Genomic DNA, 17185 nt, shown 5'->3' with positions numbered 1-17185 from the left:
TTAAAAAGATGGCTTTATTGCCCCTTGGTGGAGGTCGCAGAGTAATAAAAAGACAATATCAAAGTCCCTTGGAAGAGTAGTGGAGGTCGCAGTGGAATAAAAAGACAATAACAATGCCCCTTGGAAGAGTGGTGGAGGTTGCAGTGGAATAAAAAGACAATATCAATGCCCCATAGAATGGACGTGGAGGTCACAGTAGCGTAACAAGACTATTTTAATGCCCCTTGGAAGAGTGGTGGAGGTCGCAGTGGTATAAGAAGACAATATCAATACCCAGTGGAACAGACGTGAAGGTCACAGTAGCATAACAAGACTGTCTTAATGCCCCTTGGAAGAACTGTGGAGTTCAGAGAGGTTTAAGAAGACAGTTTTAATGCCCCTTGGAAGAGACGTGGAGGTCACAGTAGCTTAACAAGACGGTTTTAGTGCCAATTGGAATCGTGGTGTAGGTTACATTGGAATAAAAAGACAATATCAATGTTCCTTGGAAGAGTGATGTTGGTCGCAGTGGAATAAAAAGACAATATCAATGCCCCGTGGAAGAGACGTGGAGGTAATAGTAGCTTAACAAGACAGTTTTATTGCCGCTTGGAAGATTGGTGGAGGTCGCAGTGGAATAAAAAGACAATATCAATGCCCCTTGGAAAAGACGTGGAAGTCACAGTAGCTTAACAAGACGGTTTTAATGCCCCTTGGAAGAGTCGTGGAGGTCGCTGTGGAATAAAAATACAATACCAATGCCCTGTGGAAGAGACGTGGAGGTCACAGTAGTTTAACAAAGCGGTTTTAATGCCCCTTGGAAGAGTGGTGGAGGTCGCAGTGGAATAAAAAAACAATATCAATGCCCCGTGGAAGAGACGTGGAGGTCACAGTAGCTTAACAAGAAGGTTTTAATGGCCCTTAGAAAAGTTGTGGCGGTTGCAGTGGAATAAAAAGACAATATCAATGCCCCTTGGAAGAGTGGTGGAGGTCGTATTGGACTAAAAAGACAATATCAATTCCCCGTAGAAGAGACATGGAGGTCACAGAAATTTAACAAAATGGTTTTCATGCCCCGTGGAAGAGTGGTGGAGGTAGCAGTGGAATAAAAAGACAAAATCAATGCCCCGTGGAAGAGACGTGGAGGTCAGAGTAGCTTAACAAGACGGTTTTAATGCCCATTGGAAGAGTAGTGAGGGTCGCTGTGGAATAAAAAGACAATATCAATGCCCCGTGGAAGAGACGTGGAGGTCACAGTAGCTTAACAAGATGGTTTTAATGCCCCTTGGAAGAGCTGTGGAGCACAGAGTGGTTTAACAAGATGGTTTTAATGCCCCTTGGAAGAGACGTGGAGGTAGCAGTAGCTTAACAAGACAGTTTTAATGCCTCTTGGAAGAGTGGTGGAGGTTACAATGAAAAAAAAAAGACAATATCAATGCCCTGTGGAAAAGACGTGGAGGCCACAGTAGCTTAAGAAGTCACTTTTTAATGCCCCTTGGCAGAGCTGTGGCATTCAGAGTGGTTTAACAAGAAGGACTTAATGCCCCTTGGAAGAGACGTGAAGATGACAGTAGCTTAACAAGACAGTTTTAATGCCCCTTGGAAGAGTGGTGGAGGATACAGTGGAATAAAAAGACAATATCAATGCCCCGTAGAAGGGACGTGGAGGTCACAGTATCTTAACAAGACTATTTTAAAGCCCCTTGGAAGAGTGGTGGAGGTCGCAGTGGTATAAGAAGACAATATCAATACCCAGTGGAACAGACATGAAGGTCACAGTAGCATAACAAGACTGTTTTAAGGCCCCTTGGAAGAATTGTGTAGTTCAGAGAGGTTTAACAAGACAGTTTTAATGCCCCTTGGAAGAGACATTGTGGTCACAGTAGCTTAACAATACAGTTTTAGTGCTCCTTAGAAGAGTGGTGGAGGTCGCAGTGGAGTAAAAAGAGAATATCAATGCCCCGTGCAAGAGACGTGGACGTAGAAGTAGCTTAACACAATGGTTTTAATGCCCCTTGGAAGAGTGGTGTAGGTTGCAGTGGAATAAAAAGCCAATATTAATGCCCCGTGGAAGAGACGTGGAGGTCAAAGTAGCTTAACAAGACGGTTTTAATGCCCCTTGGAAGAGCTGTGAAGTTCAGAGTGGTTTATAAAGACGGTATTAATGATCCTTGGATGAGACGTGGCGGTCACAGTAGCTTAAAAAGAGAGTTTTAATGCCCATTGGAAAAGTGGTGGAGGTTACAGTGGAATAAAAAGACAATTTCAATGCCCCGTGGAAGAGATGTCGAGGTCACAGTAGCTTAACAACACAGTTTTAATGCCCCTTGGAAGAGTGGTGGAGATCGCATTGGATTAAAAAGTCAATATAAATGCCCCGTGGAATATACGTGGAGGTCACAGTAGCTTAACAAGACGGTTTTAATGCCCCTTGGAAGAGCTGTGGAGTTCAGAGTGGTTTAACAAGATGGTTTTAATTCCCCTTGGATGAGACGGGGAGGCCACAGTAACTTAACAAGGCAGTTCTAATGCACGTTGGAAAGGTGGTGAAGGTTACAGTGGAATAAAAAGACAATATCAACGCCCCGTGGAAGAGATGTGGAGGTCACAGTAGCTTATCAAGACAGTTTTACTGCCCCTTGGAAGAGTGTTGGAGGTTGCAGTGGAATAAAAAGACAATATCAATGCACCTTGGAAGAGTGGTGGATGTCGCAGTGGAATAAAAAGAAAATATCTCTGCCCCGTGGAAGAAACGTGGAGGTCACAGTTGCTTAAAAAGAAAATTTTATTGCCCCTTGGAAGAGTGGTGTAGGTCACAGGGAATAAAAAGACAATATCAATGCCCCGTAGAAGAGACATGGAGGTCACAGTAGCTTAACAAGATGGTTTTAATGCCCCTTGGAAGAGTGGTGGAGGTCGCAGTTGAATAAAAAGACAATATCAATGCCTCGTGGAAGAGACGTGGAGGTCACAGTAGCTTAACAAGTCGGTTTTAATGCCCCTTCGAAGAGTGGTGGTGGTCGCAGTGGAATAAAAAGACAATATCAATGCCCCTTGAAATAGTGGTGGAGGTCGCAGTGGAATAAAAAGACAATATCAATGCCCCGTGGAAGAGATGTAGAAGTCACAGTAGCTTAAGAAGATGGTTTTAATGCCCCTTGGAAGAGTGGTGGAGGTTACTGTGGGATAAAAAGACAATATCAATGCCCCGTGGAAATGGCGTGGAGGTCACAGTAGCTTAACAAGATGGTTTTATTGCCCCTTGGAAGAGTGTCACGGGTGTGTCGCCACAAAGATCGTCACGATTACACAGCCTGACTTCTTGCAGCTGAGTTTTTGGTGCTTTGTGTTTTTCGGCAGTGAGGGAGTTAACTCTCTCTCTCTCTGTGCTAGACGAGGTCCAGCCTCGCCCAGCTGCAATCAATGCTGCTGTAGTGGGACTCCTTCAAATGCCTGCCGGTCTGTTAGGGAAGTGTCGGTGAAAGCATTTCATGCAGACTAACAGAGCGGATCGTGGTATTTGGAGTTTCAGAGCTAAGTGTATTTGGAGTGTTTTTTTCCCTTCCTCACTTTATCATTTATCTCCTTTCCCGTTGGTGTTCCCTCTGTTGTAGTTGTGTAGTTTTTGTATGCAAGGTGGTTTTGGTTTTACCCTTGTACTGTCTCGTTCGTCTAAGTACTGAGTGTGGGCATATTAATACCTGTCCCCTTTTGTTGTGATCAGGGGTCCTTCTCAGGACTAGATTACTTAGGTGCAGGGATCCTCAGGAGGTAGGGGTTACGCTGGCGGCCTGGACCTCTGTACCTTTAACAGTACCTCCAGGTAGAGGGATTAGTCAGGGCCCCAGCTTAGGGTCAGCTTAGGCCCCCTACCTCCAGTACACAGAGACAGCGTGACATTTTCACCGACCACTTAGATTTTCTCCAGCTACCATGGATCCAGTAGCCGGTCTAGCTCGGCAGTTGCAGAGTTTGTCCATGGAGCTGGCGGACGTTAGGTCCAAGGTTTTGTATCCTCAGGAGCAAGCCGGTCCAGAACCTAAAGTAGCTCTCCCTGACAGGTTCACTGGGGGGCGGGACAAGTTTTTTGTTTTCCGGGAGGCATGCAAGTTGTACTTTCGGCTGCGGCCTCGGTCATCGGGGAGTGAAGAACAAAGGGTGGGAATTGTCATCTCGCTCCTACAAGGGGACCCACAATCTTGGGCGTTCTCTCTTCCCCCGGGCTCCCCGGCTCTCCAGTCAGTGGATAGGTTTTTTGCTGCTCTGGGTCTTGTATATGATGACCCGGATCGGATCTCCCTTGCTGAATCTAAGTTACGTAGGATCCAGCTGGAAGATCGTCCGGCGGAGGAATTCTGTTCGGAGTTCCGTAGGTGGGCCACTGACACCCAATGGAATGACCCGGCTCTTAGGAGCCAGTTTTGTCAAGGTTTATCCGACAAATTACAGGATGTGTTGGCACAGTATGACTCTCCCGCGTCACTGGAAGCCGCTATGGCCCTTGCTATTCGCATTGACAGATGGCTTCGGGAGAGGTGCGGGATAACTCCACCCCCTGTGATGACTCCACCTCCTACAAGGTCCCCTCATATGGTGGTTCCCCTGGTCAGTCCAGAGGAGCCTATGCAATTAGGAGGGACATCATTTCGGGGGAGGGGACTGGTGGTGTGCCATAAGACAGGAAGGTGTTTCTTCTGCGGGAGAAAGGGACATTTTATTGGGGGGTGTCCATCCCGTCCCTTGCAGAGTGAAGAGTCGTCAGAAAACTGTTGATCCCAGGTTGTGTGGTGGACGGCAATCTGGGAGTAGGTATTTCGTCCCTAGGTTCGTCTCAGTTTCTCGTTCCGGCAGAGGTGGTGGTGGGTACGAGAACTGAGAGGATATCTGTTCTTCTGGATAGTGGGGCCGGGGCTAATCTGGTGGACGCTCGGTTTGCCCGGGTTCAAGGTATGCGATTGAGTGAGTTGGCTAAACCCATCCCCATATTCTCGATCGATGCCAGGCCTCTCGGTTAGGGAAGTTTTTTGCAAGCTGTGCATAACGTAAAACTTCAAGTGGGGGCGATACATAAAGAACTGTTGTCTTGCTACGTGTTGGAGGGTCTTCCCACTCCTATAGTGTTGGGCCTTCCTTGGTTAACTAAGCATAACTCGGTTATTAATTGGCAATCCGGAGAGATAAGCCAATGGAGTAAATTCTGTAATAAAAACTGCATGAATACGGTCATCGGTGCGGTTACTCCTAGGGTCTTACCTCCATTTCTGGCGGACTTTGAGGATGTATTCTCGGAGAAAGGGTGTCAGGAACTACCTCCTCATCGCGAGTATGACTGTTCTGTAAAACTGCTCCCTGAGGCCAAGTTACCTAAAGCTAGGTTGTATAACCTTTCTGGTCCTGAGAGGCAGGCCATGAAGGATTATATTTCAGAAAGTCTGGCTAAGGGGCATATTAGACCTTCATCTTCACCGGTGGCCGCGGGGTTCTTCTTTGTTAAGAAGAAAGATGGAGGCCTACGCCCTTGCCTGGATTTCCGTGAACTTAATCGGATTATGGTCCGAGATCCGTATCCGCTCCCACTTATTCCCGATCTCTTTAATCAGATCGTGGGCGCCAAATGGTTCTCTAAGTTGGATCTCAGGGGGGCGTACAATCTGCTTAGGATGAAGGAGGGGGATGAGTGGAAGACGGCGTTTAACACTCCGGAGGGGCATTGTGAGAACCTTGTCATGCCATTCGGTCTGACTAATGCCCCGGCGGTGTTCCAACACTTTGTTAATGACATTTTTCGCCGCCTGGTGGGACAGTTTGTTGTCATATATCTGGATGATATCTTAATTTACTCGCCGGATCTGGTGTCTCATCAGGAGCACGTTAGGCAGGTGTTACAGATCTTGCGGGATAATAAACTGTATGCCAAATGGGAAAAGTGTGTGTTCGCCGTACAGGAACTCCAGTTTTTAGGCTTCCTGGTTTCAGCGTCCGGTTTTCGTATGGACCCTGGGAAAGTGCGGGCAGTTCTTGAGTGGGATCGGCCAGAGAATCTTAAGGCACTACAACGTTTCCTGGGGTTTGCTAATTATTACCGGAAGTTCATGCGTAATTTCTCGTCCATGGTTTAGCCTCTCACAGACATGACTAAAAAGGGGACGGATTTTTCTAGGTGGTCTGACAAGGCTTGTCAAGCATTCTCCTCCTTGAAAAAATGTTTTTCCTCAGCACCCATACTCATTCAACCTGATGCGTCACAGCCATTCATTGTAGAGGTAGACGCTTCCGAGGTAGGGGTGGGAGCAGTATTGTCACAAGGTTCGTCCCCTGGTAAGTGGCATCCGTGCGCCTTTTTCTCTAAAAAATTGTCGTCCGCTGAGAGGAATTACGATGTCGGCAATAGGGAACTCTTGGCCACTAAGTTAGCTTTTGAGGAGTGGCGCCATTTTTTAGAGGGGTCAGTCCATCCGGTCACCGTCATCACCGATCACAAGAACCTGCTTTATCTGGAGTCCGCGAAACGTCTGAATCCCAGACAAGCTAGGTGGTCATTGTTTTTTACCAGGTTTAATTTTGTCGTTACATATCGTCCTGGGTCAAAAAATGTAAAGGCGGATGCCTTATCTCGTAGTTTCCCTGGGGCCGGGAATACGGACGACCCGATTCCTATCCTTCAGGAGGGGGTGGTGGTTTCGGCAGTATGCTCTGAGCTTGAGGAGGAGGTATTGGAGGCTCAGGGGGACGCCCCTGTTGGACCTCCGGGGAGACTGTTTGTTCCAGATCAGTTGCGACAAAAGGTGATCGAGGCACACCATAACTCAGCTTTAGCAGGACACCCAGGGAGTAAAGCAACTGTGGATCTCCTCTCGCGTCGGTTTTGGTGGCCTAACTTACATAAGGAGGTGGTAACTTTTGTCGCGTCCTGTGGGGTTTGTGCGCGCTCTAAGACCTCACATACCCGTCCGTCTGGGGCCCTCTTACCTTTGAAGATCCCGGAGCGTCCTTGGACTCATCTGTCTATGGACTTTATTACGGACCTCCCTCCGTCTTCAGGTAAAACGGTCATACTCGCTGTAGTGGACAGGTTCAGCAAGATGGCACATTTTATCGCTCTTCCTGCTCTTCCTAATGCTAAAACTCTTGCGCAGGTGTTCATTGGGGAGATTGTGAGGCTTCACGGGGTACCCTCCGAGGTGGTGTCAGATCGGGGGTCTCAGTTTGTGTCCAAATTCTGGAAGGCGTTTTGTACATGGCGGGGGATGCATTTATCGTTCTCATCGGCTTTTCATCCTCAGACCAATGGTCAGACGGAACGTATGAACCAGAGCTTGGAGACATATCTCCGGTGTTTTGTGTCAGAGAACCAGGAGGACTGGGCTTCTTTCTTACCTCTGGCAGAGTTTGCTCTTAATAATAGGCGGAGCGAGTCCACTGGTAAGTCCCCGTTTTTTGGGGCATATGGTTTTCACCCCCAGTTTTGTACTTTCAGTAGGGGGTCTCTTCGGGGGTTCCTGAGGAGGAACGATTTTCTTCATCACTCGCTTCAGTATGGAGAGGGGTGCTGAAGAATCTGAATACTATGGGGAACCGATACAAACGTATGGCTGATAGGAGGAGAGTGTCTGGTCCGGACCTAAGTGTGAACGATCGGGTATGGTTGTCTACCAGGAATATAAAACTTAAGGTTCCCTCCTGGAAACTGGGTCCCAGGTTCATCGGGCCGTACAGGATCAGTTCTATAATTAATCCGGTGGCATTCCGTCTTGACCTCCCCCCTACGTTTAAAATTCACAACGTGTTCCACAGATCATTGCTTAAGAGGTATGTGGCGCCGGTGGTACCGTCACCTTTACCTCCCCCTCCAGTGGTGGTCAATGGTAACTTGGAGTTCCAGGTATCGAGGGTCATCGATTCACGCTTTAATCGCCGGTCCCTTCAGTACCTGGTTCATTGGAAGGGGTATGGTCCTGAGGAGAGGATGTGGGTTCCTGCGTCGGATATTAACGCAGACCGATTAGTTCGGGCCTTCCACACGACTCACCCGGATAAACCTGGCCCTGAGGGTCCGGAGGCCCCTAGTAGAAGGAGGGGTACTGTCACGGGTGTGTCGCCACGAAGATCCTCACGATTACACAGCCTGACTTCTCGCAGCTGAGTTTTTGGTGCTTTGTGTTTTTCGGCAGTGAGGGAGTTAACTCTCTCTCTGTGCTAGACAAGGTCCAGCCTCGCCCAGCTGCAATCAATGCTGCTGTAGTGGGACTCCTTCAAATGCCTGCCGGTCTGTTAGGGAAGTGTCGGTGAAAGCATTTCATGCAGACTAACAGAGCGGATCGTGGTATTTGGAGTTTCAGAGCTAAGTGTATTTGGAGTGTTTTTTTCCCTTCCTCACTTTAACATTTATCTCCTTTACCGTTGGTGTTCCCTCTGTTGTAGTTGTGTAGTTTTTGTATGCAAGGTGGTTTTGGTTTTACCGTTGTACTGTCTCGTTCGTCTAAGTACTGAGTGTGGGCATATTATTACCTGTCCCCTTTTGTTGTGATCAGGGGTCCTTCTCAGGACTAGATTACTTAGGTGCAGGGATCCTCAGGAGGTAGGGGTTACGCTGGCGGCCTGGACCTCTGTACCTTTAACAGTACCTCCAGGTAGAGGGATTAGTCAGGGCCCCAGCTTAGGGTCAGCTTAGGCCCCCTACCTCCAGTACACAGAGACAGCGTGACAAAGAAAGGTGAAGGTCGCAGTGGAATAAAAAGACAATATCAATGTCCCTTGGAAGAGTGGTGGAGTTCGCAGTGGAATAAAAAGACAATATCAATGCCCCTTGGTAGAGTGGTGGAGGTCGCAGTGGAATAAAAAGACAATATTAATGCCCCGTGGAAGGGACGTGGAGGTCACAGTAGCTTATCAAGACGCTTTTAATGCCCCTTGGGAGAGTGGTGGAGGTCGCAGTGGAATAAAAAGACAATATCAATGCCCCGTAAAAGAGACGTGGAGGTTACAGTAGGTTAACAAGACGGTTTTAATGCCCCTTGGAAGGGCTGTGGAGTTCAGAGTGGTTTAACAAGATGGTTTTAATGCCCCTTGATAGAGATGTGAAGGTCTCAGTAGCTTAACAAGATGGTTTTAATGCCCCTTGGAACAGTGGAGGAGGTTACAGTGGAATAAAAAGACAATATCAATGCCCCTTGGCAGAGTGGTGGAGGTCGCAGTGGAATAAAAAGACAATGTCAATGCCCCGTGAAAGAGACGTGGAGGACACAGTAGCTTAACAAGATGGTTTTAATGCCCCTTGGAAGAGTGGTGGAGGTCTAAGTGGAATAAAAAGACAATAACAATGCCCTGTAAGAGACATGGAGGTCACAGTAGCTTAACAAGACGGTTTAAATGCCCATTGGAAGAGCTGTGGAGTTCAGAGTGGTTTAACAAGACAGTTTTAATGCCCCTTGATAGAGATGTGGAGGTCTCAGTAGCTTAACAAGATGGTTTTAATGCTCCTTGGAACAGTGGAGGAGGTTACAGTGGAATAAAAAGACAATATCAATGCCCTTTGGAAGAGTGGTGGAGGTCGTAGTGGAATAAAAAGACAATATCAGTTCCCCCTGTGGAATAGACGTGGAGGTCACAATAGCAAAACAAGACAGTTTTAATGCTACTAGGAAGAGTGGTGGAGGTCGCTGTGGAATAAAAAGACAACATCAATGCCCCGTGGAAGAGACATGGAGGTCACATTAGCTTTACAAGACTGTTTTAATGCCCCTTGGAAGAGTGCTGGAGGTTACAGAGGAATAAAAAGACAAAATCACTGCCCCGTGGAAGAGACGTTGAGGTCACAGTAGCTTATCAAGACGGTTTTAATGCTACATGGAAGAGTGGTGGAGATCACTGTGGAATAAAAAGACAATATCAATGCCCCGTGGAAGAGACGTGGAGGTGACAGTAGCTTAACAATACGGTATTAATGCCCCTTGGAAGAGCTGTGGAGTTCAGAGTGGTTTTTCAAGATGGTTTTAATGCCCCTTGGAAGAGACACGGTGGTCACATTAGCTTTACAAGACGGTTTTAATGCCCCTTGGAAGAGTGAAGGAGGTCGCATTGGAATAAAAAGACAGTATCAATGCCCCATTGAATAGACGTGGAGGTCACAGTAGCTTAACAAGACGGTTCTAATGCCCCTTGGAAGAGCTGTGGAGATCACAGTGGTTTAACAAGACGGATTTAATGCCCCTTGGATGAGACTTGGAGGCCACAGTAGCTTAACAATTTAGTTCTAATGCCCTTTGGAAAGGTGGTGAAGGTTACATTGGAATAAAAAGACAATATCAATGCCCCGTGGAAGAGACGTGGAGGTCACAGTAGCTTAGCAAGACAGTTTAATGCCCCTTGGAAGAGTGTTGGAGGTTAAAGTGGAATAAAAAGACAATATCAATGCCTTTTGGAAGAGTGGTGGATGTCGCAGTGGAAAAAAAAGACAATATCATTGCCATGTGGAAGAAACGTGGAAGTCACATTAGCTTAAAAAGATGGTTTTATTGCCCCTTGGAAGAGTGCTGGAGGTCGCAGGCAATAAAAAGACAATATCAATGCCCCTTGGATGAACCGTGGAGGTCAAAGTAGCTTAACAATACGGTTTTATTTCCCCTTGGAAGAGTGGTGGAGGTTACAGTGGAAATTAAAGACAATATCAATGCCCCGTGGTAGAGATGTGGAGATCACAGTAGCTTAACAAGATGGTTTTAATGCCGCTTGCTAGAGTGGTGGAGTTTGGAGTGGAATAAAAATACAACATCAATGCCCCTTGGAAGAGTCGTGGAGGTCGCAGTGGAATAAAAAGACAATATCAATGCCCCTTGGAGGAGTGGTGGAGGTCGCAGTGGAATAAAAAGACGATATCAATGCCACTTGGAAGAGACGTGGAGGTCACATTAGCTTAACAAGATGGTTTAAATGCCCCTTGTAAGAGTGGTGGATTTTGCAGTGGAATAAAAAGACAATGTTAATGCCCTGTAGAAGAGACGTGGAAGTCACAGTAGCTTAACAAGAAAGTTTTAATGCCCCTTCGAAGAGCTGTGGAGTTCAGAGTGGTTTAACAAGAAGGTTTGAATGCCCCTTTGAAGAGACATGGAGGTCACAGTAGCTGAAAAACACGGTATTAATGCCACTTGGAGGAGTGGGCGAGATTACAGTGAAATAAAAAGACAATATCATTGCCCCGTGGAAGAGACGTGGAGGTCACAGTAGCTTAACAAAATGGTTTTAAAGCCTCTTGGAAGAGTGGTGAAGGTTGCAGTGGAATAAAAAGACAATATCAATAGCCCTTGGAAGAGTGTTGGGGGTCGCAGGGAAGAAATAGACAAAATCAATGCCCCATGGAAGAGACGTGGAGGTCAAATTAGCTTAACAATACGGTTCTATTGCCCCTTGGAAGAGTGGTGGAGGTTACAGTGGAAAAAATAGACACTATCAATGATCCGTGGAGAGACGTGGAGGTCACAGTAGCTTAACAAGACAGTTTTAATGCCCCTTGGAAGAGTGGTGGAGGTCGCAGTGGAATAAAAAGATGATATCAATGGTTCTTGGAAGAGACGTGGAGGACACAGTAGCTTAACAAGATAGTTTTAATGCCCCTTGAAAGAGTGGTGGAGATCGCAGTGGAATAAAAAGACAATATCAATCCCCCTTGGAAGAGTGGTGGAGGTCGCAGTGGAATAAAAATACAATATCAATGCTCCGTGGAATAGACGTGGATGTCACAGTAGCTTAACAAGACGGTTTTAATGCCCCTTGGAAGAACTGTGGAGTTGAGAGTGGTTTAACAAGATGGTTTTAATGCCCCTTGGATGAGACGTGGAGACCACAGTAGCTTAACAACGAGGTTCTCATGCCCCTTGGAAAGGTGATGAAGGTTAAAGTGGAATAAAAAGACAATATCAATGCCCTGTGGAAGAGACGTGGAGGTCACTGTAGCTTAACAAGACGGTTTTAATGCCCCTTGGAAGAGTGTTGGAGGTCGCAGTGGAATAAAAAGACGATATCAATGGCTCTTGGAAGAGACGTGGAGGACACAGTAGCTTAATTAGACAGTTTTAATGCCCCTTGGAAGAGTGGTAGATATCGCACTTGAATAAAAAGACAATATCAATGCCCCTTGGAAGAGTGGTGGAGGTCGCAGTGGAATAAAAAGACAATATCAATGCCCCATGGAATAGACGTGGAGGTCACAGTACCTTAACAAGACGTTTTTAATGCCCCTTGGATGAGCTGTGGAGTTCAGAGTGGTTTAACAAGATGGTTTTTATGCCCCTTGGATGAGACATGGAGTCCACAGTAGCTTAACAAGGTGGTTCTAATGCCCCTTGGAAAGGTGGTGAAGGTTAAAGTGGAATAGAAAGACAATATCAATGCCCCGTGGAAGAGACGTGGAGGTCACAGTAGCTTAACAAGACAGTTTTAATGCCCCTTGGAAGAGTGGTGGATGTCGCAGTGGAATATAAAGACAATATCAATGCCCCGAGGAACAAACGTGGAGGTCACAATACCTTAAAAAGACGGTTTTATTGCCCCTTGGAAGAGTGGTGGAGGTCGCAGGGAATAAAACGACAATATCAATGCCCCTTGGAAGAGACGTGGAGCTCAAAGTAGCTTAACAATATGGTTATATTGCCCTTTGGAAGAGTGGTAAAGGTTACAATGGAATTTAAAGACAATATTAATGCCGCGTGGAAGAGACATGGAGGTCACAGTAGCATAACAAGATGGTTTTAATGCCTTTTGGAAGAGTTGTGGAGTTTGCAGTGGAATAAAAACACATTATCAAGGCCCTTTGGAAGAGTGGTGGAGGTCGCAGTGGAAAAAAAAGACAATATAAATGCCCCTTGGTAGAGTGGTGGAGCTCACAGTGGAATAAAATGACGATATCAATGCCCCTTGCAAGAGACGTGGAGGTCACAGTAGCTTAACAAGACAGTTTAAATTCCCCTTGGAAGAGTGGTGGAGTTCACAGTGGTTTACCAAGACGGTTTGAATGCCCCTTGGAAGAGACGTGGAGGTCACAGTATCTTAAAATGACGGTTTTAATGCCCCTTGGAAGAGTGGTAGAGGTCGCAGTGGAATAAAAAGACAATATCAATGCCGCTTGGAAGAATGGTGGAGGTCGCAGTGGAATAAAAGACAATATCAATGCCTCGGGGAAGAGACGTGGAGGTCAAAGAAGCATAACAAGATGGTTTTAATGCCCCTTGTAAGAGTGGTGGAAGTCGCAGTGGATTAAAAAGACATCAATTCCCCGTGGAAGAGACGTGGAGGTCATTTTAGCTTTACAAGATGGTTTTAATGCCCCTTGGAAGAATGGTGGAGTTCGCAGTGTAATAAAAAGACAATATCACGGCCCCTTGGAAGAGTGGTGGAGGTCACAATGGAATAAAAAAAAATAAATGAATGCCCCTTGGATGAGACGTGGAGGTCACAGTAGCTTAACAAGACAGTTTAAATACCCCTTGGAAGAGTGTTGGAGTTTGAAACAAGACGGTTTAAATGCCCCTTGGAAGAGTGTTGGAGTTCGAAGTGGAATAAAAAGACAATATTAATGCCCCGTAGAAGAAACGTGGAGGTGACAGTAGCTTAATAAGTCAGTTTTACTCCCCCTTGGAAGAGCTGAGGAGTTCAGAGTGGTTTAACAAGACGGTTTGAAAGCCCCTTGGAAGAGACGTGGAGGTCACAGTAGCTTAAAAAAACTGTATTAATGCCCCTTGGAAGAGTGGTGGAGGTTACAGTGAAATAAAAAGACAATATCAATGCCCCGTCGAAGAGAAGTGGAGGTCACAGTAGCTTAACAAAATGTTTTTTTTGCCCCTTGGAAGAGTGCTGGAGGTTGCAGTGGAATAAAAAGAAAATATCAATGCCCTTTGGAGAGTGGTGGAGGTTGCAGTGGAATAAAAAGACGATATCAATGCCCCGTGGAAGAGACGTGGAGGTCACAGTAACTTAACAAGACGGTTTTAATGCCCGTTGAAGGAGTGGTGGAGTTCGCAGTTTAATAAAACGACAATATCAAGGCCCCTTGGAGGAGTGGTGGAGGTTGCAGTGGAATAAAAAGACAATATCAATACCCCGTGGAAGATTGCTGGAGGTCGCAGTGGAATAAAAAGACAATATCAATGCCCCTTGGAAGAGACGTGGAGGTCACAGTAGCTTAACAAGATGGTTTAAATGCTCCTTGGAAAAGTGGTGGAGTTCAGAGTGGTTTTACAAGATGGTTTTATTGACCCTTGGAAAAGACGTGGAGGTTACATTAGCTTTACAAGATGGTTTTAAAGCCCCCTGGAAGAGTGATGGAGGTTACAGTGGAATAAAAAGACAAAATCAATGCCCCGGGGAAGAGACGTGGAGATCTAAATAGCTTAAAAAGACAATTGTAATGCCGCTTAAAAGAGTGGTGGATTTCGCAGTGGAATGAAAAGACAATATCAATGCCCCTTGGAAGAATGGTGGATTTCGAAGTGGAATGAAAAGACAATATCACGGCCCCTTGGAAGAGTGGTGGAGGTCGCAATGGAATAAAATGACAATATCAATGTCCATTGGAAGTGTTGTGGAGGTCGCAGTGGAATAAAAAAAAATAAATGAATGCACCTTGGATGAGACGTGGAGGTCACAGTAGCTAAACAAGACGGTTTAAATGCCCTTTGGAAGAGTGTTGGAGTTCGAAGTGGAATAAAAAGACAATATTAATGCCCCGTAGAAGAAACGTGGAGGTCACAGTAGCTTAACAAGTCAGATTTACTCCCCCTTGGAAGAGCTGTGGAGTTCAGAGTGGTTTAACAAGACGGTTTGAAAGCCCCTTGGAAGAGACGTGGAGGTTACAGTAGCTTAAAAAAACGGTATTAATGCCCCTTGGAAGAGTGGTGGAGGTTACAGTGAAATAAAAAGACAATATCAATGCCCCGTGGAAGAGACGTTGAGGTCACAGTAACTTAACAAGACGGTTTTAATGCCCGTTGGAGGAGTGGTGGAGTTCGCAGTTTAATAAAACAACAATATCAAGGCCCCTTGGAAGAGTGCTAGAGGTTGCAGTGGAATAAAAAGACAATATCAATACCCCTTGGAAGATTGCTGGAGGTCGCAGTGGAATAAAAAGACAATATCAATGCCCCTTCGAAGAGACGTGGAGGTCACAGTAGCTTAACAAGACGGTTTAAATGTCTCTTGGAAAAGTGGTGGAGTTCAGAGTGGTTTTACAAGATGGTTTTATTGACCCTTGGAAGAGACGTGGAGGCCACATTAGCTTTACAAGATGGTTTTAATGCCCCTTGGAAAAGTGATATAGGTTACAGTGGAATAAAAAGACAAAATCAATGCCCCGTGGAAGAGACGTGGATTTCACAGCAGCTTAACAGGACGATTTTAATACTACTTGGAAGAGTGGTGGAGGTCGCTGTGGAATAAAAAGACAATTTCAATGCCCCTTGGAAGAGACGTGGAGGTCACACTACCTTAACAGTACAGTTTTAATGCCCCTTGGAAGAGCTGTGGAGTTCAGATTGATTTTACAAGATGGTTTTAATGCCTTTTGGAAGAGACGTGGTGGTCACATTAGCATTACAAGATGGTTTTACTGCACCTTAGAAGAGTGGTGGAGGTTACAGTGGAATAAAAAGACAATATCAATGCCCCGGGGAAGAGACGTGGAGATCTAAATAGCTTAAAAAGACAGTTGTAATGCCCCTTAAAAGAGTGGTGGAGTTTGCAGTGGAATAAAAATACAATATCAATGCCCGGTGCAAGAGACGTGGAGGTCACAGTAGCTTAACAAGTTGGTTTTAATGGCCCTTAGAAAAGGGGTGGAGGTCGCAGTGGAATAAAAAGACAATATCAATGTTCCTTGGAAGAGTAGTGGAGGTCGCATTCGAATAAAAAGACAAAATCAATGCCCCTTGGAAAAGACGTGGAGGTCACAGTAGCTTAACAAGACGGTTTTAATGCCCCTTGGAAGAGTAGTGGAGGTCGCTGTGGAATAAAAATACAATATCAATGCCCCGTGGAAAAGACGTGTAGGTCACAGTAGTTTAACAAAGCGGTTTTAATGCCCCTTGGAAGAGTGGTGGAGGTCACAGTGGAATAAAAAAACAATATCAATGTCCCGTGTAAGAGACGTGGAGGTCACAGTAGCTTAACAAGATGGTTTTAATGGCCCTTAGAAAAGTTGTGGCGGTTGCAGTGGAATAAAAAGACAATAATAATGCCCCTTGGATGAGTGGTGGAGGTCGTATTGGACTAAAAAGACAATATCAATTCCCCGTAGAAGAGACATGGAGGTCACAGAAACTTAACAAAATGGTTTTCATGCCCCGTGGAAGAGTGGTGGAGGTAGCAGTGGAATAAAAAGACAAAATCAATGCCCCGTGGAAGAGACGTGGAGGTTACAGTAGCTTAACAAGATGGTTTTAATGCACCTTGGAAGAGCTGTGGAGTACAGAGCGGTTTAACAAGATGGTTTTAAAGCCCTTTGGAAGAGACGTGGAGGTAGCAGTAGCTTAACAAGACAGTTTTCATGCCTCTTGTAAGAGTGGTGGAGGTTACAGTGAAAAAAAAAGACAATATCAATGCCCTGTGGAAAAGACGTGGAGGCCACAGTAGCTTAACAAGACACTTTTTAATGCCCCTTGGCAGAGCTGTGGCATTCAGAGTGGTTTAACAAGAAGGATTTAATGCCCCTTTGAAGAGACGTGAAGATGACAGTAGCTTAACAAGACAGTTTTAATGCCCCTTGGAAGAGTGGTGGAGGTTACAGTGGAATAAAAAGACAATATGAATGCCCCGTGGAAGAGACTTGGAGGTCACAGTAGCTTAAAAAGATGGCTTTATTGCCCCTTGGTGGAGGTCGCAGAGTAATAAAAAGACAATATCAAAGTCCCTTGGAAGAGTAGTGGAGGTCGCAGTGGAATAAAAAAACAATAACAATGCCCCTTGGAAGAGTGGTGGAGGTTGCAGTGGAATAAAAAGACAATATCAATGCCCCGTAGAAGGGACGTGGAGGTCACAGTAGCGTAACAAGACTATTTTAATGCCCCTTGGAAGAGTGGTGGAGGTAGCAGTGGTATAAGAAGACAATATCAATACCCAGTGGAACAGCCATGAAGGTCTCAGTAGCATAACAAGACTGTTTTAATGCCCCTTGGAAGAACTGTGGAGTTCAGAGAGGTTTAACAAGACAGTTTTAATGCCA

This window comes from Phyllobates terribilis, unplaced genomic scaffold (genome assembly GCF_046119375.1).
Source record: "Phyllobates terribilis strain yellow unplaced genomic scaffold, ASM4611937v1 Scaffold_631__1_contigs__length_929446, whole genome shotgun sequence".
In the NCBI taxonomy this organism is placed as follows: Eukaryota; Metazoa; Chordata; class Amphibia; order Anura; family Dendrobatidae; genus Phyllobates; species Phyllobates terribilis.
The sequence above is the reverse complement of the archived record's forward strand: the minus strand, read 5'-3'. Positions refer to the sequence as shown.